The sequence below is a fragment of the Mus musculus genome, chromosome 15, assembly GCF_000001635.26.
Source record: "Mus musculus strain C57BL/6J chromosome 15, GRCm38.p6 C57BL/6J".
Lineage (NCBI taxonomy): Eukaryota > Metazoa > Chordata > Mammalia > Rodentia > Muridae > Mus > Mus musculus.
Window position 1 is genome coordinate 10,753,435 of NC_000081.6, and position 23,850 is coordinate 10,777,284.

General features: G+C 43.0%; 1 long non-coding RNA gene across 2 annotated transcripts in view; it reads left to right on the forward strand.

Annotated features, from left to right (window-relative positions):
- 4930556M19Rik (RIKEN cDNA 4930556M19 gene) overlaps positions 1-23,850 on the forward strand; it is a 75,288-nt gene that overhangs the window by 38,599 nt on the left and 12,839 nt on the right. The window contains exons 3-5 of one of the 2 annotated variants that reach the window (NR_045063.1): positions 14,001-14,124; positions 14,674-14,767; positions 15,589-15,880. This is a non-coding gene — a long non-coding RNA (RIKEN cDNA 4930556M19 gene). Of the gene's footprint in view, positions 1-14,000; positions 14,125-14,673; positions 14,768-15,588; positions 15,914-23,850 lie in introns of those variants that run through there. The other variant, NR_045064.1, reaches the window with a different exon arrangement.

Genomic DNA, 23,850 nt, shown 5'->3' on the forward strand with positions numbered 1-23,850 from the left:
TAAAGTTTGCAAGTCCATTGGGCCTCTCTTTCCACTGATGGCTGACTAGGCCATCTTTTGATACATATGCAGCTAGAGTCAAGAGCTCCGGGGTACTGGTTAGTTCATAATGTTGTTCCACCTATAGGGTTGCAGATCCCTTTAGCTCCTTGGGTACTTTCTCTAGCTCCTCCATTGGGGGACGTGTGACCCATCCAATAGCTGACTGTGAGCATCCACTTCTGTGTTTGCTAGGCCCCAGCATAGTCTCACAAGAGACAGCTATATCAGGGTCTTTTCAGCAAAATCTTGCTAGTGTGTGCAATGGTGTCAGCGTTTGGAGGCTGATTATGGGATGGATCCCCAGATATGGCAGTCTCTAGATGGTCCATCCTTTTATCTCAGCTCCAAACTTTGTCTCTGTAGCTCCTTCAATGGGTGTTTTGTTCCCAATTCTAAGAAGGGGCAAAGTGTCCACACTTTGGTCTTCGTTCTTCTTGAGTTTCATGTGTTTTGCAAATTGTAACTTATATCTTGGGTATTCTAAATTTCTGGGCTAATATTCACTTATCAGTGAGTACACATCATTTGAGTTCTTTTGTGATTGGGTTACCTCACTCAGGATGATGCCCTCCAGGTCCATCCATTTGCCTAGGAATTTCATAAATTCATTCTTTTTAATAGCTGAGTAGTACTCCATTGTGTAAATGTACCACATTTTCTGTATCCATTCCTCTGTTGAGGGGCATCTGGGATCTTTCCAGCTTCTGCTATTATAAATAAGGCTGCTATGAACATAGTGGAGCATGTTTCTTTCTTACTAGTTGGAACATCTTCTGGATATATGCCCAGGAGAGGTATTGCGGGATCCTCCGGTAGTACCATGTCCAATTTTCTGAGAAACCGCCAGACTGATTTCCAGAGTGGTTGTACAAGCTTGCAATCCCACCAACAATGGAGGAGTGTTCCTCTTTCTCCACATCCTCGCCAGCATCTGCTGTCACCTGAATTTTTGATCTTAGCCATTCTGACTGGTGTGAGATGGAATCTCAGGGTTGTTTTGATTTGCATTTCCCTGATGATTAAGGAGGCTGAACATTTTTTCAGGTGTTTTTCAGCCATTCAGTATTCCTCAGGTGAGAATGGTTAGATTGTACAAATGTCACTTGTTTTTTGACGCAATGCTGGAATGGAACCAAATTCTTAGCCTTAGTGGTTCATCTACCAATCTTTGTCCCTGTGCCTGTTGAGGCAGATCCAGAGAAGTTCCCAATAATGAGTCTTATTCGGCAAAAGAGAGGTTTTGGAATCACAGCTGCCATTGTTACATTGTTGCCTTTGTTTCGCTCTGAGCCCCATTTTTAATGGGGTTATTTGATTTTCTGGAGTCCACCTTCTTGAGTTCTTTATATATATATTGGATATTAGTCCTCTATCTGATTTAGGATAGGTAAAGATCCTTTCCCAATCTGTTGGTGGCCTTTTTGTCTTATTGACGGTGTCTTTTGCCTTACAGAAGCTTTGCAGTTTCATGAGGTCCCATTTGTCAATTCTCGATCTTATAGCACAAGCCATTGCTGTTCTATTCAGGAACTTTTAGGGGTGGGCTTTTTAATGTAATTACCTACACAGTAAAATCTGTTGTACAGAGAGGAAAGGATGGGGCAGCTGTAGAGAAGTCAAGGTGAAGAAAGAACATGGTTGGTTGGAAATGGAGGGATCAAGACCACGGAAGCATTTTATTCCTGGGTCTAGACCTTGGGGAGATCAGATGCCAATCCTATCCCCCAGGGATTCAGATTCCTTTTTTTTTTTTTTTGTTACCTCACTCCCTTTGGTTGAAGGGTGGTGATAGGTTTGAGACTTGTATCCAGAATTATCTAGACCAGGGCAATGTAAATGACCACACCCTCGGTGTAGGCTGTAAGAGCGTCTCCAAAGTGGGCACTCCAGGCTGTCCTCACTTCTTCTCTCTGATACTTAGGCGGATGTGCAGTCGGCTTTCTGTTCTCTTCTTACCCTTTACACATTTATTATCTTTCCCCACTTAACATTTCTCCTAACTAGAATCCTCTTTCTTCTTGGCCTTCTGGAATTCAACAAGTTTTTGAAGATCAGTTCCTGTTTTTTCTAGTTAAAGGCTCCTACAGACTTTTCAGTGCAACTTGATCCCTTTAAACTTCCATTGTTCTAATTGTTTCTTTAAAAGTCTGTATTATTTATTCACATTATATCCCAATATCAGCCCCCTTCTCCTCCCAGTAGCCCCCATGCAGAACCTCACCCACTCCTCCCTCCCCTTCTCCTTTGAGAAGGGGATCTCTCCTCTAGGACCTTCCCCCCACCACACACACACATCCTACCCACTGCACTCCCCCACCCCAGGTCCTGCCCAACACCTCCTCCACATCTGGTTGCTGCAGAACTAGGCACATCCTCTCCCCCTGAGGCCAGACCAGGCAGCCCATTTAGGGGAACAGGATCCACAGGCAGGCAAGCAGGCAGGCAGGCAGGCAGGCAGGCAGGCAACAGACTCAGGGAGAATCCCTGCTCCTGTTGTTGGGGACCAAGCTGCTCATCTGCTGCATGTGTGCAAGGGGCCTAGGTCCCACCTGTGCTCGCTCTTTGGTTGGTGATTCAGTCCTTGGGAGCCCCCAGAAGTCAAGACTACTTGACTCTATTGGTCTTCCTGTGGAGTCACAGTCCTCTTCCTGTCCCTCAATCCTTCCCCCGACTCTTCCATAAGACTCCTCCAAGCTCCATCTATTGCTTGGCTGTGAGTCTCTGCATCACTTTCCACTGGCTGCAGGGTGGAGCCTCTCAGAGTACAGTTATGCTAGATTCCTGTCTGCAAGTATAACAGATTATCATTAATAATGTTAGGGATTGGTTCATGTTCATGGGCTGGGTCTCAATTTTGGCCAGTCATTGGTTGGTCTTTCTCTCCCTCTCAGCTCTATCTTTGTCCCTGCACCTCTTGTAGGCAGGGCACATTTTGGGTAGAAGATTTTGTGAGTGGGTTGCTGTCTTTATCTCTCCCCTGGGAGTCCTGGTTGGCTACAGGAAGTGACCAGTTTAAGATCCATATCCCCAATTGCTAGGAGTCTCAGCTACAGTCATTCACATAGACTCCCTAGGGCCTCCCTCTCATCCCAGGACTCTGACACATCCTAGAAATTGCCTGCCCAAACCACCCACCACCCATCTCCCTTCTCTCTCCCCTGCTCTCCCTGTCACTGATTCCCCTCCCTGTTCTGCTTCCCATCCTCGCTCCTACCCAGTTCCCTACTTCCCTCTGCCTCCAGTATCTATTTTGTTTCCTCTTCTGAGAAAGATTCAACCATCCTCCCTTGGACTCTCCTTGTTATTTGGCTTCTTTGGTTCTGTGGACTGTATCATGGTTATCCTGTACTTTATGACTATTATCCACTTATCAGTGAGTACACGCCATGCATGTTCTTTTGGGTCTAGGTTACCTCACTCAGGATGATATTTTCCAGTTCCATCCATTTGCCTGCAAAATTAATGATATCCTCATTTTTAATAGCTTACTAGAATTCCATTGTGTAAATGAACAACCACATTTTCTTTATCCATTCTTCAGCTGAAGGACATCTAGGTTGTTTCCAGCTTCTGGCTATCACCAATAAGGCTGCTGTGAACATAGAATAACTGTCCTTGTGAGATGATGGATCATCTTTTGGGTATATGCCCAGGAGTGGTATAGCTGGGTCTTGAGATAGAGCTATTCCCAATTTTTTGAGAAACCGCCAAATTGATTTCCAGAGTAATTGCACAAGTTTGCACTCCCACTAGCAATGGAAACGTATTCTCTTTGCTTTACAACCTTGCCAGCATGTGCTGTCCTTTGAGTTTTTGATCTTAGCCATTCTGATCAGTGTAAGATGGAATCTCAGAGTTGTTTGATTTGCATTTCCCTGAGGACTAAGGATGTTGAACATTTATTTAAGGTGTTTCCTGGCCATTCAGGATTCCTCTGTTAAGAATCTCTGTTTAGCTCTCTACCTCATTTTTAAATTGGGTTATTTAGTTTGTTGGTGTCTAACTTCTTAAGGTCTTTATATATTTTGGATAATAGCACTCTGTCAGATGTAGGGTTGGTGAAGATCTTTTCCCAATCTATATTGTCATTTTGTCCTAATGATAGTGTCCTTTGACTTACAGAAGCTTTTCAGTTTTATGAGGTCCCATTTATTTGTTGACCTTAGTGCCTGAGCCATTGGTGTTCTGTTCAGGAAGTTACCCCCTGTACCAATGAGTTCAAGGCTATCCCCTACTTTCTGTTCTAGTAGATTTAGTGTATCTGGTTTTACGTTGAGGTCTTTGATCCTCTTGGACTTGAGTTTTGTGCAGGTGATAAATATGGATCTTTTTGAATTCTTCTACATGTGAACACTCAGATCAGCACTATTTGTTGAATTTGTTCTCTCTCTTCCATAATATGGTTTTGGCTTCTTTGTAAAAAATCAATAGGTGTATGGGTTTATTTCTGAGTCTTTGATTCAATTCCATTGATCAACCAATCTGTTCCTTTACCAATACCATGCAGTTTTTATAATTGCTATGGGTATGGTGGGGGGGGGTTAGTTTCAGGATACCTAGAGGCTAAATCCTCAAATACCCTGAAATTTGGAAATAATATGGAAAATATATACATATATCTATCACAGGATGTCAAAACATATAGAAATATTTGCATTATTAAAATATAAAAATCTGGGGGCTGGAGAGATGGCTCAGTGGTTAAGAGCACTGACTGCTCTTCCAGAGGTTCTGAGTTCAATTCCCAGCAACCACATGGTGGCTCACAACCATCTATAATGGGATCCGATGCCCTCTTCTGGTGTGTCTGAAGACAGCTACAGTGTACACATATTCAATAAACAAACAAACAAACAAATCTAAAATTGTTTTTAAAAAATATAAAAATCTATCAGAAAATACAAAATGTGAATATTCATATTACACTTTTATTCAGTTTAGTCCACAATATCTCCATTGACTCTGATACAACATCAAATACAGAAATAGAAATAGAAATAGATATAGAAATGAGAAGATAGAAGTTACAAGAGAGAGACAGAAAGGGGTTGAGAAAGAGATATCAGGCTGGTGAGCCCTTCCTTTTTCCCAGCCCTCCAAGTAAACAGAATATTAACTTGGATTCTTGCAAGATCTCTGCTGTCAGGAAGGAAAAGGAGAAACTGTGAAGGTGGGTCCATAACACAAAAAAACAAAACAAGACAAAACACTGAGCTGGCAAAGTGGCCCCAACAGCAACAGAGACTTCATATCTGTGGCTTCTGACTGGAGGTAGAGCACTCTAGGCTTCATGTGGAGCATTCTAGCCTCTATGACAAGCATGAACCTATAGTGAGAAATTAATATTTTAAAATGACAGACAAAGGAATCCTAATAGAACTTCCCCACTCACCAACACCCACTCACAAATCTGCAAGGCACTCCCTAATATCACATGGTTCATTAGCATATGAAGTAGCCACACCCCTTGCATTGTAGGTTACAGAAACCAAAGGCCAGAAGTCAGATAATTCTGACAATAAACATCACTTGGCCAATGTTTTGGTTGGTGAGGCTCCTTTGACTCACCATTGACCTTTGAGTTCATGAGAGCACCCCACCCAGTTTGTCTCTGGGGCAGCCCAAGGCTATGTCTTATGACTTGTGCTAGCTTGGGTCATTTTTTTTCTTCTTACCATCTACACCCCAAAGTTATGATATATAATGTCATGAGTTTGCTTAGGCATATCCTATGCCTACTCTGTAGATACAACACCCCAAAGGATTTGAACTGCAGGACATAGGACATTCTGTGTCTATTTCCTTTCTTCAAATATTTTTTTATTCAATTTTCTGAAAATGCCAAAAGCAACATGGATGGGAAGCTATGTGTGGTGGTGCAAACCTTTAATCCCAGCAGTCTGGAGGTAGAGGCAGGCAGATCTCTGAGTTCAAGGCCAGCCTGGTCTACAGAGTGAGAGTAGATCTCAAAAACAAACAAAAGCAAGTGAAGGAGAAGAGGCTGCTCCTGGTGGTTTCACTCAGCTTCGTGGAACTTACTGAGAACACCACATTTCCCTTGGTTTTGGTTCTAGCCTAAACTCTTTATGAGTCCAACTCTGAATCAAGTAGTGACTAAAACCTGATGGCAAAGCGACCCTGTGGTCCTATGATCGACAAGCTCAAACTCTAGACACTTTTACAGCTATTTGTACACCGGCTACCTTCTCTACCTCCTTTGTTGCCTTCATATCTGCCCTACCTTTCTCTCTCCACTGAGTCTTAGAGACATCTCAGTTTTAGAAAGGCAAGCTTATAGGCTTCTCTTTTCTCTACCCAAATCACTGATGCTGCTTTGTGATTAGACAATTATTGTATTGTTTGGATTCATCATAAGGAGCTGCTAAAGACAGCGCGCAGTGTTACAACTGTATCGTTTAGTTGACAATGATCTGGCCGTGGTCCCTATGTGTGAGGAGCTTTAGGTGTGGAACTTTGCCCTGAGGGGATCTCAGAACTGGGCACTTTCAGTGTCCAGAGTACAGACCCGGGGTGCTGGAGAGTTGCACTGTTCCTTAAATCAGACGAAAAGTGGCTGCTCTTTGGCTTTGAAATCCAAATTGAAGTATTCAAGTTGCTTGTTCACCCGGTTGAAACTGCGTGACTCACTGTCCAAATGCAAGTCACAGCTCTGTGATGAAATATGAAACTCATTTTTCCCCAGGACTTAAGATACCACGGATCTGACTGAACAGTTCACAGTAAGGTCAGTTCCAATCCCATCACATGTTAATCAGCTCATCTGGGAGCTGCAAAGCGGGACATTTGGGCTCAAAGAGTTACCGGCACAGCTCCTCATACACAGGAGCCGGCGCCAGATCATGGTGAGCTGAACATTGCAGTTGGAGCACGACATGCTGTCTTTGAGCGGCCTCGTTTTCCTTTCCGTTATGATGATGAATCCACATGATACCGTAAGCATCAGTGAATTGGGAAGCAAGCTGAGAAGTTCTGCTGGATGAGCTGCATCGTTTGTGGAACCCAGTACATATCGGAATGTCAGACTCCCGTGTTCAATACTCTGTGAAAATGTGGAGATGGTTGACTAAAGAGCATTCAACCCACTGGAGGTGGTGTTTGCCAGGCATTATCAGACACCACACAGGAGGCGCGTTGGCTCTCGTCAACGTAAAATGAATAAGAGATGGTTTGACCAGCAGCCATTTTGAGTGACCATGGCCTGGGAACACAGATTTAGGTTACTCAAAATTCCACATTCTGACATAGAAACAGCTTCATTCAGTTCTTGTAGCTTTTCAAAACAAAGAAAGTCACAAGTGAAGGAAGGTTTAAAATACATCGGTGGGCACATCAGCGTGGTGGTTACACGCAAGATGGGGGAAGCTTTTCTATAGGCCCCAGCTATTATCTAGTGTCACCTTTAGCTTTTGGATTGGTAGACATTAGTTGTCTTGTAAATTAATAGGTTCTAGAACACTTTTATCTATTTGTCACAGGATGCTGGCTCTGACCCAGAGGTGGGCAAGGAATGGCTTCTCTAGAGAGTTAGAACTAGCCCAAGGTAAGGTAACTAGCCTTTGGTCATGCCGTATTCCAGTCTCTCCCTAGAACTGCAGTTCTGATCGATCAGTCTCTACAGACATACTTTCTCTCTAAGAGTTTCCATTTATATTCTCCATTTGAGCAACACGCACAAGAGACTATCATTTGTACCTTGTTCCTGACCTTGTGGTGTGCACCATGCTCCTTCATTCTCACCGTTACCATAGGAACATTAAGCATCTGTTTTATCTGTTTGTTTTCCTTCTGCCCAGAGCAGTACTGACCCCTTTCCCAAGCCTGTCTACTTACTTCTTCTCAGTTTCAGTGCCGACCATGGTGTGGACAGCAGAGGAAAAAAAACACACACACACACACACACACACACACACACACACACACAGAAAACTATAAGGGGTGGAGAGACCACATCCTCACATGACAAAGAGGGAGAAAAGCAAAAGAGCCCACTGACCTCCAAGACAGCGAAGTTCACAAGAGTAGAGGGCAAAAGCTGTTGCTTCTGTAAAGCGTCCAGCATGCCCACGGATGGGGAGCTGGAACACAGCCTAGCAGCCACAGAGCCAGCGACACCAGTGCCAGAGAGGCTGATGTGTAGATGGCCCTTCAAATGGCGTTGTCTGGGAGGTACAGCTAAGAACAGGTGAAACTGAAGGATGTAAGATGACAACATTGCACAACTTCTCATCTGTTACTCACTTTCAGTGAGGGAATCAAAAGAAAGGAGGGGTAGAGATGAACTTGGAGCCCATGTACATTTTCAGGTACAAGGGCTATGGCAGGAAAGCCGCTTTCCATGTACACAAGACAGAGTCAACTCTCTTGTCTAAGATCTTACACTTACAGAGAAGACGTCAGACAGAGCCAGTTTCTCTAAGCACGAAGCAAGTCTTTTTCCATAAAGAGAAAGCCTGTCAGTTCTGAACAATATTTTCACATATGCTAATGTGCTATCTCATATAACCCTTGTCCACTCACTTAGCATGGGTGATAGTTAACTGAAGCCAAGGGCTGATGAAGCCCCTGGAAGTGTCCTAGCTGCTCCCGACATGATCCTCTGTTCAGTTTCCACCGTGCACGTTTGCAACTTTGGCCACTCTTTGGTGGATAGTGAGAAGCACCAGCTCCAAGGAGTAAGCAGCACAGTTTTAGTGACAACTCTGAGAAGTTTGGAAAGGACCAGGAAATTCTGCAAGGAACATGGTTCATCCATTCAGGGCTAAAATCTCCTAACCTTCGGGTCTGAAAGGGCTAGAGGAGAGTGAGGAATCATTAGAAGCAAGAGTCATCCTTCACTGTGATACAGAGGCTACAAACAGTGACATCCTGATAACACTCTTGTGTACAGGAGTGAGTAAAACCAGCCACTTCTACCCTAATCCTTCTGCCTTTGAACCTCCTGCCAGGGTTTCCTAGTCTCCTAATCCAAGGGTCCCAGACTCTGAGATCCAAGGCAGTTTCCAACACAGGGCAGCATGGAGGATGACGAGGGAAGATAGGAAAAAACTCACATAATCACGATCCATATTTTACAGATGCTGAAATGGAGGCCAGGAGAAGTTAGATAACATGTCCCAAGCCATGCAACTAACATTGCAAAGCTAGGACTCAAACTTGGAATGTCAGGTTACAGAGCGCAAGACGACACAGTGCTCAATAACATGTCCGCCAGCAGAGGAGCAGCATGATTTATGGCAATAAGCTCTCAGCTACCAAACAGCCATGGTTTGGAGCCCTAACATTATGGCAAGGCAGTCTGAATAAGCAAAACTGAATTTTACTTATTAGGAATGTGTGCTGTTGGATTACCTTTACGTTGGGGAATAATTAGGACCAGGATTGCAAAGTGTTGCCTGGGGGAGTTGGTTTTAAGAAAGGAAATGGGAGGAGGGGTGGAGTTAGCTGCATTGATTTCATAGCAATGAGCTCTTCCGAAACAGGGTCCAGAGATTTGAAAGTTTGCTTTCTTAAGTGGTGTTTATATTCTTCTTGAGTTTGTATTCCTTGTAGCTTGTTTAAGTTCTGTTTTAGCTCAGGAGCTATATACTGAGTCCTTCCTATGAGACCAGCATTGTGCCAGGTGCAGGAGACACAGCTGTGGCTCTACTCTACAAGGGTACTGGGACCCTTGTATCCGAAGGCAGATAAAAACCGAATCATGAATAAAGACACAAGAGGGCTGTAGTATATAAAAAAGAAGCGTTGAGATTTGAGGGGCGAGAAGCAGCCGGGCAAGGAGCAGAGACATTCGTATCTCATTCAGAATTCTAAAGAAAGCAGTCTCTAACAGAGAGACATTGTGAGCGTTGTCTTAGGGTTTCATTGATGTGAAGAGACTCCATGATCAAGGCAACTCTTATAACGTATATCATCTTATAAAGAGTCCATTTAATTGGGTCTGACTTACAGTTTCAGAGGTTCAGTCCATTATCATCATGGTGGGAAGCATGGCAGCATGTAGGCAGACATGGCTGGAGGAGCCAAGATTTCTACCTCTTGATCTGAAGGCAACCAGGAGGAGGGTCTCTCTCACCCTGGGCAGAGCTTGAGCACTAGGAGACCTCAAAGCTGCCTACACAGTGACACACTTCCTCAAGGCCACACCACTTCAACAAGGCCATATCTCCTCATAGTGCCACTCCCCCTTGGCCAAGCATATTCAAACCACTGCAAACACATACCTGAAGGAGACATCTGTTATATAGGTAGTGTAAAATGAACTTTAACCTAGTTCATGGAAGAGAATTTTAGATTTGGAAGGCACCAGAGGGGTGCTGCATTTTATAATGGAGGAAGTGAGTCCCGGGAAGCAAAGTCTTTTTTTTTTTTTTTTTTTTTTTTTTTTTTTCAGAGCTGTATCATAAATATGTTATCAGTAAAGTCATCAAGTTAGCATGATTGAAATGTTAGATATAAGCATTCCCCTATGACTCAGCAAATATTGTTAGGTCACCACTATGTGCCGCTAGCCTAGGCTTATGCTTTTTATATTGCCTCCTATGGTTTCATGATTCTCAATCTGTTTCCAGTTAATGAGGGTTTACTGTGACTTTATAGTTTAGATAGCCTGAGGTATGTTTTCCCTTTGTGTGGTATGCTGTCCTGGGGTTTCATTGCTGTGAAGAGACACCATGACCACGGCAGCTCTTATAAGGAAAACATTGAATTGGGGCTGGCTTACAGGTTCAGGAGTTGGTCCATTGTCGTCATGATGGGGAGCCTGGCAACATGTTGGCAGCCCTGGTGCTGAAGAAGAGCAGAGTGAGACGGTGTTGAATACTAGGCAGAGCTTGAGCGTAGGAGACCTCAAAGCTGGCTCCCACAGTGACACACTTCCCCCAACAGGGCTATATCTACTCCAACAAGATCACACCTCCTTATAGTGATACTCCCCATGGGCCAAGCATTCAATCACATGAATCTATGGGGGTCATACTTATTCAAACTACCATATATGTTAATATGGTAAATGATAAACCAAATCTTAGTGGTTATGGTGACAGCCGTTTGTGACATTATCAAGCACCACCTCATCGCTTCTTTTAATTGATGACTACTTCTCCTCTCCTCTCCTCCTTCTCCTCCTCCCTTTTCCCCCTCCTTCAAACTAAAAATTATTCCACTGATCCATGTTTGCTAGTCAATTAATACTGTGTTATTTTACATAACAGCACAATTCTTGTCCTAGTATTGGAGGTGAGACAAATGAAGAAGAATTTTGTCAAGAAGGGAACCATAATATTTGAAGTTCAAATCAGAGGACAAAGTTGGAGTTTCCAGAGAGAGCTGGCAACAGCAGATCACACCAGAGGGTTCATTCCAGGCATAGAGCATCACACCAAGCACAGGCGATGTATGTACACACAGAGTCAGCTACTACAGCGAGGAGATGGGCATCTGAACAGAGACAGGGATATGTGACTGAAGCAGAGGTAAGGAGTTTGCAACGCTAGGGTTAGGGAGCAGAATGGCTTCAAGAAATAGGGCTGTGATAGTTCAATTTGCATGGGAGCCTGACAGGCTAAGTGATAGTCAGCTGGAAAGCACTGCTAGACGTGTCTCCAAGGGTGACTGCTAAAGAAGACCATGCTGGAATCAGCAGGCTTAGTAAAGAGATTGTCCTTGACAGTATAAGTCCTTGGTGGTGTGGGTGGAAAATGTCTTTGAATATAAAGGTCTAAACAGAACACAGAAATGAAGAAAGGGCCAATTTGTCCTATACTGAGCTAGATCATCCATTTTTGTCTTCATGGGACATCAGGGCTCCAGGTTTTGAGTCTTGGGTCTCCAGCACTTAAACCCCTTTCCCTGGTTCTCTCTTTTCTTTCCTCCAGTTTTGGACAGAACTATATCACTGGCTCTTTGGTGTGTGACCAACCTGTTGTGGGACTTCTTAGTCTCACACTGTGTGGGTTGATTCTTATAACAAATTTCTTCTTACACATCTATCTTTATCTATCTATCTATCTATCTATCTATCTATCTATCTATCTATCTATCTATCTATCTATCTATCATCTTTCTGTCTATCTCTATATACATACATGTTACATGTAACTGGCTCTTTTTCTTTGAAGAACCCTAGTTCTCACATTATCAAAGACAACTCTATGGATGTAGTTCTCTAAAGATAATGTTCAAAGACTCCATCTCTGACAGGATTGACAATACTTTGTTTTTAAATGAAATTAGACTGAGTTTTGAGGTAATATTTTTCAATTGCTTAGACTGGGTTTAAACTCCTAGGCTCACGTGATACTTTTACTTCAGCTTTCTGAGTGGCTAATATTATAGGAATGCACCTTAGTGCTGGGGGTAGCAATTACTTCTAATACAAACTTATATGAAGTAGAATTAAAATGCCCTCTGCATAGATCTAGACAGAGGTGGGGAGGGAACATAGGGAGGGTTGCTAATGGGCAGGGGACTCTACAATGTGGGTAAAGAACATGTGGAAAAGAGTCAACCAAAGCAGAGGACACTCGATTGTATAACTGCAATCTCCGTGCCTTGGTCTGTATTGCACAGCTATAACAGAATGCTAGAGACTGGGCAATAGTCAAAGAAAAGACACTTTCTCCTCACAGTTCTGCACATGGGACATGGTTGGTATATTGAGGTACTGACATCTGGTGAGCCTTTCAGCTGCTTGTTCTCATGATGGAGGGTTAGACGAGGGGTGGAGGTTGAGGAGGGTGGGGCACAAAAGGGCAGCCTTACAGCCTTAAATCCCTTTATATCATAATGAACAGTAATCTGTTCATGAGGTGGAGGCCTCCTAATTTATAAACCTTCCATCTCTTCCATCCCTTATAAAATCACACTAGTCAGCATGCTTCCAACATGCGGTTTTTGTTTGTTTGTTTGTTTGTTTGTTTGTTTTTTCTTGAGGGGGCTCAGATTTAGATTAACCAGCCTATAATAAATCTTTGCTTTCTTTTGAAAATGGAACTGGACATCTTGAGAACCCAATGATAAGACAGTTGCCGGGATGGATCTGAATGTTGAAAGAATGGACTGGAGCAGACAGACAGTCAGCCCTTCTCACATCCTCTTGGCTCCAAGTGGTCTCATGCAGGCACTAGTCCTTACTCTCCCCAGGGAGAGTCACTGGAGAACACTTGTGTACAAGGAGACGGTCTTGAAATTCTAGAGCATTCACATACTGGGAGCAGCCCTCAGTCTACAGGAGATGGAAGCTAATAGATCAGTTGTAGCTTTCTCTTCCCTTCGATGGCAAGCTTCTGGATGCATGTATTCTATAGTTTCCCACAGATGCAGTGGTCTAGAATCTTGAGCATCCTGCAGTGGATTTCCTCTCAGGGCATACCATGTTGACTGGCCACCACGACTGCAACGTGACCCCATTTTCTTACTGGGTCTTCCTACCACCACTTCTCAAATCAGCTGATTGCACCCACGTTGTCTTATTGGGATCAGTTCATGAGAAAAAAACCAAGATCAGAGAGTGACCAAACCAGAATATAAGCCCACATTGTTTGGCTCTATGGTCGAGTCTTTAAGGACTGCATATGAACGAAAGAATTCTCTCTTAAGAACAAAGAATTCTGATGGATGAAAGAGGGAGAATCTAAATACCCTTCAAAAGCAGCATTAAGCAGAACAGTAGAACATGCCTATAATCCCACTACTCAGGGGGCTGAGGCAGGAGGATCGGAACTTTGAGACAAGCTTGGGCCACATAGCAGGATTGTTTCTTGCCTCAAACAAAGAAATAAAATCATACTAAACTGTAAAAGTCTTATATGGTCAAGTATTGGTTTTGTTCTTTTCAGTTTTGTTTACAGAAGAGTTCTGAACTGGGTATGACTCTCAATGGGTGAGTCGGTGAATATGGACCTGGATGTGTGACACTTCCGGTAACTTTGTCGTTTCAGATTTGAGGAGGGGAAAATATGATGGTGTGAAGATCCTCTTAGCCATCACAAAGATATGGCAGGCGTGTGAAGGACAATTGTGTGCATTCATTAGCTGCTTCCGCCAAGCAAGAATTGTCATCAAGTGAGTACCCATTCCTCCACATCCTACGTTCATGAGGATCTTTGTGAATTATCCTCATCTTCACAAGGAGAGAAAGAGAGAGAGAGAGAGAGAGAGAGAGAGAGAGAGAGAGAGAGAGAGAGAGAGACCACAAGAAAGCAGGAAGTGACCACAAGTCCTATCTTGGTGCAACAGGCCTAAAGTGTCGGGGATGCTTCCTCTTTCCACTCATTCTTGGGCTTTTATGGTCCAACGGGATGCCGTGAAACTGGAGTTTCAGATGGCTGTGAACTCCCACGTGGGTTCTTGGAATTAGACCTGGATCCTTCAGAGTGATAGCCAGTGCTCTTAACTGCTGAACATTTTCTCTAGCCCCTACACTTTTTTGTTTTGTAAATTATGTGGTGTGTGTGTGTGTGTGTGTGTGTGTGTGTGAGAGAGCAACTTTCAGGAGTTGGTTCTCTCCTCCAACTGTGGGTGCAGGCTAGAACTCTGGTCATCAGATTTGCACAGCAAGAGCCCCACCCTCTGAGACATCTCATTGGCCTGGGTTTATGCTTTTCCTTACAGAAGGAAGAAATTACCAGCGCTGCTACATTTAAACTCAGCCTGGGCCAGCAGCCATGAGCAGTGGCCACAGTGAACCTTGGAGGCCACTAGGCAGGTAGGAAAGCTTGGAGCTACATTCCGGCCAGTCTCTGGATCCTGTCTTGGCTATCCCCATAATCTGCATTGGCAGATAGAAGCAAAGCTCAACATCCCCAGGATGCCTGCATATCTGGTTGGAAACTCAACTCCACTCCATTTACTTGGTGTACTCTTCAGGGGTCCAATGCTGCTGTCTGTAAAATCATAGCAGTCAGGGTCCCAGCACAATGTGGCCATATCCTTAGACTGACGAGGCTATAAATAATAATAACAATAAATAATAATAATAATAAAAACTGTCATTACTGTGGGCAGGACAGGAGAAACCAATGGGCAATAGCAAAGACCAGAAATGGTGACATAAAACAGCCAATACTGCTCCTAGCTCATAGGGCACTACTAGAATGGAGGATAATAATGGGTGTGTGTGGAGATGTGGGTGTGACAGTGATAGCCATCTGTGTCTTTCTATGGGGGGAACACTACCCCTGTAATCTCTCAGCCCCGTTCCATTTCTGCCTATTCTGGGAAGCTGGTGTTTTCCTGCTAGTAGCCCTCCCTCAGCCACGGCTTAATCCCACTGGAATCCAGTGTGAGGAAGTGGGGGCTGCAGCCATCCTTGACAGCCAGCTTCCCATGGTGCGAAGTAGAACTCAGAAGGACAGAGAATGAATGGAGCTAGAGAAGTAGACAGAGATGCACCGCTGAATAATGGTAGCTGCCCCATAGAGCTATTACTCTATGAAGCTCGCATAGCAAAGCAAGCACATGCTAAGCATTGCACGTCTATTACTAAGGTGCCACCTCTTGTTTTCTCTGAACCTCTTTGTATTCCAGTGGCTACAGGCTTGGCAGATCGGTGAAGAGTCACTCTGCAAAGGATGAAGGTCTGATTCCCATTCCTGGGACATTGTTCTTGAGACCCAGCGCTGACTGAGCTCTACACTAGGGGAATTGTTGGACACAGAATTGAACCATTATACGCCGTTACCATCTAGAAAGGCTCTCTTTCTCTTATAAAGCAAATCTCCTCCAGACACTTTGACACCACACCACTCAAGTGGGGCAGATGGTACATCCGTTCCTCTTGTCTTCCTACTGTGTGGGGATCTAGGCTCAGGCTCCTTTGGTGAGTAAAAGTCATTTACAGAACTAAATTTTGCCACTTTCTTTTGCCAGCGCTTATGAATAAGAAAAGTTGTCACCATCTATTGGATCTAGCCATTGGTAAAAGGGTATATTAGAGACTTTATATATCTTTTTGTCGTTTGATCTTTATAGCAACTCTGTCAAGTATTAGCCCCCTCTAGTTTGAAGATAAGAAAACTGAGACTCCAAGGTTTTACTTGCACTGTGAGTAGGTGGCAGGAGACTTACTATGTGTCTACATCACTTGGAGGTTTCAGAAAGTAACTGATTTAATCATCACAACTGGACTGGGTGGCCCCAAAGGCCTTTATACCTCATAGCCATTTCAACAAATAGTCCTTGAATCGTATATTCCCTTCCAAACCAATTGTCTAGTCACAAAATATATGGAAGCCAAAACTAAGCTGTCTGTCTTGAGAAGGCTTATACTAAAGTGGAAGACATGAATCACACAAAGTCTGAACTGTACTGAGTCAGTTGCTAAACTGAGTGGCCGCGGTTCAGCATCTTGGGAGAACGCAGAAAACAGGAAGGCTGAAAAGTCACAAGAATGGGCTTAACGAGAAGCTGGTTTTCTAGTGAGAATGAAATTGGACAAGCGAGGAGTGTCAGCGGGGGCAGGAGGATAGAGAGGAGAGACAGAAACAAGCCCATCCAGTGTAAGAGAAAACTGAGCTTACTAAAATAAGGGTGTACTAGCACATGTAGCAAAGAGGACAGGGCAAGGGTAAGGAGCCTATGAAAGCCACAAAAGTCACAAGAATTACTGCATAGCAAGAAGACTTACAGGGTCAAACAGGCAAGTTGTGCCTTTAGGGAGATGGAAGGCACCAAGAGGACAAGCACTATGCTAAAGAAGTAAGCCAGAGCCAGACATGATCAATGTCAAAAGGGGAGACATGGGTGACTCCACGGTTGCTACCTTGGTCTCGCTCAGGAAAGGAAGCGAGGGTGATGACAGGAAGACGGGTGGAAGAGTTGCCTGTGCACTGCTCTTCTGAGTTTAAATAGGAGCATCTCCAAAATGAAATGAATGTTCTGTTGCTCCTTAGCTGGCAGTGACTTCAGGGTTGGTGGGCTGAGGAGACAGGGATGGAGTAGGGGACGGTTCCTTACATACCTGAGTGTGTATGTGAGACATGCCTCAAAGCAGGGAGACAGAAGAAAAAGCCTAAACACACCCAGTTTATCATTGTGCTAAATCTTGAGGAATTTAAAGTACGTCGGTATTAACCAACCAGTCAGCCATGATTTACTCTAGGAGCAGAGGCCCTGCTCTGCTCTGTCCCTGGGAAGTGTTTATCCTCCTGGGTTCCCTTGGCAATGAAAAGCTTGCTTTCATTAAGACATGCATGCTCATTTCTGTCTAAGTGTTAAGGAATCCTTTCCAATAAACTTTCCAATAAACCAGTCATCCCTGAGACTTACACATTTCCTATGAAGATCTAGCAACTCCTTGACATCTAGACCTCTTGAAAATTTAGGTGTTTCCCTGCAAGGCAAACAAGCACACAAATGATCAAATAAATAAAAAATCCCTCTCCAGTAAGCAGGTCAGCTTTCATTTCCTTCGGGAGAGGCCACAGACAAGCTGTAAATAGATTTGATTTGTAGATGTCTGGCCCCCCCCCCAACTTCCTGGCCTTCTCTTATTTATTGAGCACAAATTGAGAGTTGGATTTATTTGTTCATTTTAAATCTTTTGAATTGCCTAGAAATGAAGAGAAACTCATTCTGTCTTGAAAATAATTAAGATGCTCCAGTCTAAAGTATGCCTCATGCTGTGTGATGTATCTCTCAGAAAATTTATGTGTGTGTGTGTGTGTGTGTGCACTCATGTGTGTGGAAAAGAGAGAGACACAGAGAGACATAGACACAGACAGAGAGATAGCAAGACAGAGACACAGAGAGACACAGACAGCAGGGAGAGACAAGGATGTAAACTATTTTCTTAGACGTAGTGTGAGAGCAGACTGAGTCCTTGAATAGATGATAATAAGCACTAACTTGAAAACATCTGCTCCAAGCAAGTCTCAATCAAACTTCTGAAGAGGCTTCACCAGACACAAAATGGCATTTCCTGATCAGCTGTCGGGAATACTATGTGTCGTCTACAGACATGAATCACATCCCCTTTTGGTACATTCCATTTCACAACAGGGACATGAGCCTTTTCCTGCTGGGCCTTACCAGCTTTGCAGGCAGAGGGAGGAGCTAGCCTTTCTCCTGTGAGACACACACTTAGCCCGAACGTTCTGCTCCCCTGGCCTGAGAGGCAGAGAAGCACCAAGATGAGAGAAGCTTAGGTGATTGGCTGGGTAGGCATATAAACAGCAAAGCCAAAAGTCCAGTTAGATGTGGGCTTTTCTATAGGCACTGAAGGCTTTTGAAAGTCACCAGCATTGACTAAGAAACTTGTTCAGTGCTTACATGTTGTTTCTGTTAGACTCACCTAGACACACCTCTTTTGTTTACTTTGCCAACTTGATGCCGCCATTGGCTTTTCTTACCTTGAGGGATGGGGGTGGAGCCACTTGCTCTGTCCAGAAGAACATGAAAGCAGAGCTGGAGACCATGCTTACTTAAGTCTCCTTTTGAATGACCTGGAATTGTTTTCTTTTTTTTTTTTTTTTCCATTTTTTATTAGGTATTTAACTCATTTACATTTCCAATGCTATACCAAAAGTCCCCCATATCCACCCACCCCCACTCCCCTGCCCACCCACTCCCCCTTTTTGGCCCTGGTATTCCCCTGTACTGGGGCATATAAAGTTTGCAAGTCCAATGGGCCTCTCTTTCCAGTGATGGCCGACTAGGCCATCTTTTGATATATATGCAGCTAGAGTCAAGAGCTCCGGGGTACTGGTTAGCTCATAATGTTGTTCCACCTATAGGGTTGCAGATCCCTTTAGCTCCTTGGCTACTTTCTCTAGCTCCTCCATTGGGAGCCCTATGATCCATCCATTAGCTGACTGTGAGCATCCACTTCTGTGTTTGCTGGGCCCCGGCATAGTCTCACAAGAGACAGCTACATCTGCGTCCTTTCAATAAAATCTTGCTAGTGTATGCAATGGTGTCAGCGTTTGGATGCTGATTATGGGGTGGATCCCTGGCTATGGCAGTCTCTACATGGTCCATCCTTTCATCTCAGCTCCAAACTCCGTCTCTGTAACTCCTTCCATGGGTGTTTTGTTCCCAAATCTAAGGAGGGGCATAGTGTCCACACTTCAGTCTTCATTCTCCTTGAGTTTCATGTGTTTAGCAAATTATATCTTATATCTTGGGTATCCTAGGTTTGGGGCTAATATCCACTTATCAGTGAATACATATTGTGTGAGTTTCTTTGTGAATGTGTTACCTCACTCAGGATGATGCCCTCCAGGTCCATCCATTTGGCTAGGAATTTCATAAATTCATTCTTTTTAATAGCTGAGTAGTACTCCATTGTGTAGATGTACCACATTTTCTGTATCCATTCCTCTGTTGAGGGGCATCTAGGTTCTTTCCAGCTTCTGGCTATTATAAATAAGGCTGCTATGAACATAGTGGAGCATGTGTCCTTCTTACCTGTTGGGGCATCTTCTGGATATATGCCCAGGAGAGGTATTGCTGGATCCTCCGGTAGTACTATGTCCAGTTTTCTGAGGAACCGCCAGACTGATTTCCAGAGTGGTTGTACAAGCCTGCACTCCCACCAACAATGGAGGAGTGTTCCTCTTTCTCCACATCCTCGCCAGCATCTGCTGTCACCTGAATTTTTGATCTTAGCCATTCTGACTGGTGTGAGGTGGAATCTCAGGGTTGTTTTGATTTGCATTTCCCTGATGATTAAGGATGTTGAACATTTTTTCAAGTGCTTCTCTGCCATTCGGTATTCCTCAGGTGAGAATTCTTTGTTCAGTTCTGAGCCCCATTTTTTAATGGGGTTATTTGATTTTCTGAAGTCCACCTTCTTGAGTTCTTTATATATGTTGGATATTAGTCCCCTATCTGATTTAGGATAGGTAAAGATCCTTTCCCAATCTGTTGGTGGTCTTTTTGTCTTATTGACGGTGTCTTTTGCCTTGCAGAAACTTTGGAGTTTCATTAGGTCCCATTTGTCGATTCTCGATCTTACAGCACAAGCCATTGTTGTTCTGTTCAGGAATTTTTCCCCTGTGCCCATATCTTCAAGGCTTTTCCCCACTTTCTCCTCTATAAGTTTCAGTGTCTCTGGTTTTATGTGAAGTTCCTTGATCCACTTAGATTTGACCTTAGTACAAGGAGATAAGTATGGATCGATTCGCATTCTTCTACACGATAACAACCAGTTGTGCCAGCACCAATTGTTGAAAATGCTGTCTTTCTTCCACTGGATGGTTTTAGCTCCCTTGTCGAAGATCAAGTGACCATAGGTGTGTGGGTTCATTTCTGGATCTTCAATTCTATTCCATTGGTCTACTTGTCTGTCTCTATACCAGTACCATGCAGTTTTTATCACAATTGCTCTGTAGTAAAGCTTTAGGTCTGGCATGGTGATTCCGCCAGAAGTTCTTTTATCCTTGAGAAGACTTTTTGCTATTCTAGGTTTTTTGTTATTCCAGACAAATTTGCAAATTGCTCCTTCCAATTCGTTGAAGAATTGAGTTGGAATTTTGATGGGGATTGCATTGAATCTGTAGATTGCTTTTGGCAAGATAGCCATTTTTACAATGTTGATCCTGCCAATCCATGAGCATGGGAGATCTTTCCATCTTCTGAGATCTTCTTTAACTTCTTTCTTCAGAGATTTGAAGTTTTTATCATACAGATCTTTCACCTCCTTAGTTAGAGTCACGCCAAGATATTTTATATTATTTGTGACTATTGAGAAGGGTGTTGTTTCCCTAATTTCTTTCTCAGCCTGTTTATTCTTTGTATACAGAAAGGCCATTGACTTGTTTGAGTTTATTTTATATCCAGCTACTTCACCGAAGCTGTTTATCAGGTTTAGGAGTTCTCTGGTAGAATTTTTAGGGTCACTTATATATACTATCATATCATCTGCAAAAAGTGATATTTTGACTTCCTCTTTTCCAATTTGTATCCCCTTGATCTCCTTTTGTTGTCGAATTGCTCTGGCTAATACTTCAAGTACTATGTTGAAAAGGTAGGGAGAAAGTGGGCAGCCTTGTCTAGTCCCTGATTTTAGTGGGATTGCTTCCAGCTTCTCTCCATTTACTTTGATGTTGGCTACTGGTTTGCTGTAGATTGCTTTTATCATGTTTAGGTATGGGCCTTGAATTCCTGATCTTTCCAAAACTTTTATCATGAATGGGTGTTGGATCTTGTCAAATGCTTTTTCTGCATCTAACGAGATGATCATGTGGTTTTTGTCTTTGAGTTTGTTTATATAATGGATTACATTGATGGATTTTCGTATATTAAACCATCCCTGCATCCCTGGAATAAAACCTACTTGGTCAGGATGGATGATTGCTTTAATGTGTTCTTGGATTCGGTTAGCGAGAATTTTATTGAGGATTTTTGCATCGATATTCATAAGAGAAATTGGTCTGAAGTTCTCTATCTTTGTTGGATCTTTCTGTGGTTTAGGTATCAGAGTAATAGTGGCTTCATAAAATGAGTTGGGTAGAGTACCTTCTACTTCTATTTTGTGAAATAGTGTGTGCAGAACTGGAATTAGATCTTCTTTGAAGGTCTGATAGAACTCTGCACTAAACCCATCTGGTCCTGGGCTTTTTTTGGTTGGGAGACTATTAATAACTGCTTCTATTTCTTTAGGTGATATGGGACTGTTTAGATGGTCAACTTGATCCTGATTCAACTTTGGTACCTGGTATCTGTCCAGAAATTTGTCCATTTCGTCCAGGTTTTCCAGTTTTGTTGAGTATAGCCTTTTGTAGAAGGATCTGATGGTGTTTTGGATTTCTTCAGGATCTGTTGTTATGTCTCCCTTTTCATTTCTGATTTTGTTAATTAGGATTTTGTCCCTGTGCCCTTTAGTGAGTCTAGCTAAGGGTTTATCTATCTTGTTGATTTTCTCAAAGAACCAACTCCTCGTTTGGTTAATTCTTTGAATAGTTCTTCTTGTTTCCACTTGGTTGATTTCACCCCTGAGTTTGATTATTTCCTGCCGTCTACTCCTCTTGGGTGAATTTGCTTCCTTTTTTTCTAGGGCTTTTAGATGTGTTGTCAAGCTGCTAGTATGTGCTGTCTCCCGTTTCTTCTTGGAGGCACTCAGCGCTATGAGTTTCCCTCTTAGAAATGCTTTCATTGTGTCCCATAGGTTTGGGTACGTTGTGGCTTCATTTTCATTAAACTCTAAAAAGTCTTTAATTTCTTTCTTTATTCCTTCCTTGACCAAGGTATCATTGAGAAGAGTGTTATTCAGTTTCCACGTGAATGTTGGCTTTCCATTATTTATGTTGTTATTGAAGATCAGTCTTAGGCCATGGTGGTCTGATAGGATACATGGGACAATTTCAATATTTTTGTATCTATTGAGGCCTGTTTTGTGACCAATTATATGGTCAATTTTGGAGAAGGTCCCGTGAGGTGCTGAGAAGAAGGTATATCCTTTTGTTTTAGGATAAAATGTTCTGTAGATATCTGTCAGGTCCATTTGTTTCATAACTTCTGTTAGTTTCATTGTGTCCCTGTTTAGTTTCTGTTTCCACGATCTGTCCTTTGAAGAAAGTGGTGTGTTGAAGTCTCCCACTATTATTGTGTGAGGTGCAATGTATGCTTTGAGCTTTACTAAAGTGTCTCTAATGAATGTGGCTGCCCTTGCATTTGGTGCGTAGATATTCAGAATTGAGAGTTCCTCTTGGAGGATTTTACCTTTGATGAGTATGAAGTGTCCCTCCTTGTCTTTTTTGATAACTTTGGGTTGGAAGTCGATTTTATCCGATATTAAAATGGCTACTCCAGCTTGTTTCTTCAGTCCATTTGCTTGGAAAATTGTTTTCCAGCCTTTCACTCTGAGGTAGTGTCTGTCTTTTTCCCTGAGATGGGTTTCCTGTAAGCAGCAGAATGTTGGGTCCTGTTTGTGTAGCCAGTCTGTTAGTCTATGTCTTTTTATTGGGGAATTGAGTCCATTGATATTAAGAGATATTAAGGAAAAGTAATTGTTGCTCCCTTTTATTTTTGTTGTTAGAGTTGGCATTCTGTTCTTGTGGCTGTCTTCTTTTTGGTTTGTTGAATGATTACTTTCTTGGTTGTTCTAGGGCGTGATTTCCGTCCTTGTATTGCTTCTTTTCTGTTATTATCCTTTGAAGGGCTGGATTCGTGGAAAGATATTGTGTGAACTTGGTTTTGTCGTGGAATACTTTGGTTTCTCCATCTATGGTAATTGAGAGTTTGGCCGGGTATAGTAGCCTGGGCTGGCATTTGTGTTCTCTTAGTGTCTGTATAACATCTGTCCAGGCTCTTCTGGCTTTCATAGTCTCTGGTGAAAAGTCTGGTGTAATTCTGATAGGCCTTCCTTTATATGTTACTTGACCTTTCTCCCTTACTGCTTTTAATATTCTATCTTTATTTAGTGCATTTGTTGTTCTGATTATTATGTGTCGGGAGGAATTTCTTTTCTGGTCCAGTCTATTTGGAGTTCTGTAGGCTTCTTGTATGATCATGGGCATCTCTTTTTTTATGTTTGGGAAGTTTTCTTCTATTATTTTGTTGAAGATATTAGCTGGCCCTTTAAGTTGAAAATCTTCATTCTCATCAATTCCTATTATCTGTAGGTTTGGTCTTCTCATTGTGTCCTGGATTACCTGGATGTTTTCAGTTAGGATCCTTTTGCATTTTGTATTTTCTTTGACTGTTGTGTCGATGTTCTCTATGGAATCTTCTGCACCTGAGATTCTCTCTTCCATTTCTTGTATTCTGTTGCTGATGCTCGCATCTATGGTTCCAGATCTCTTTCCTAGGGTTTCTATCTCCAGCGTTGCCTCGCTTTGGGTTTTCTTT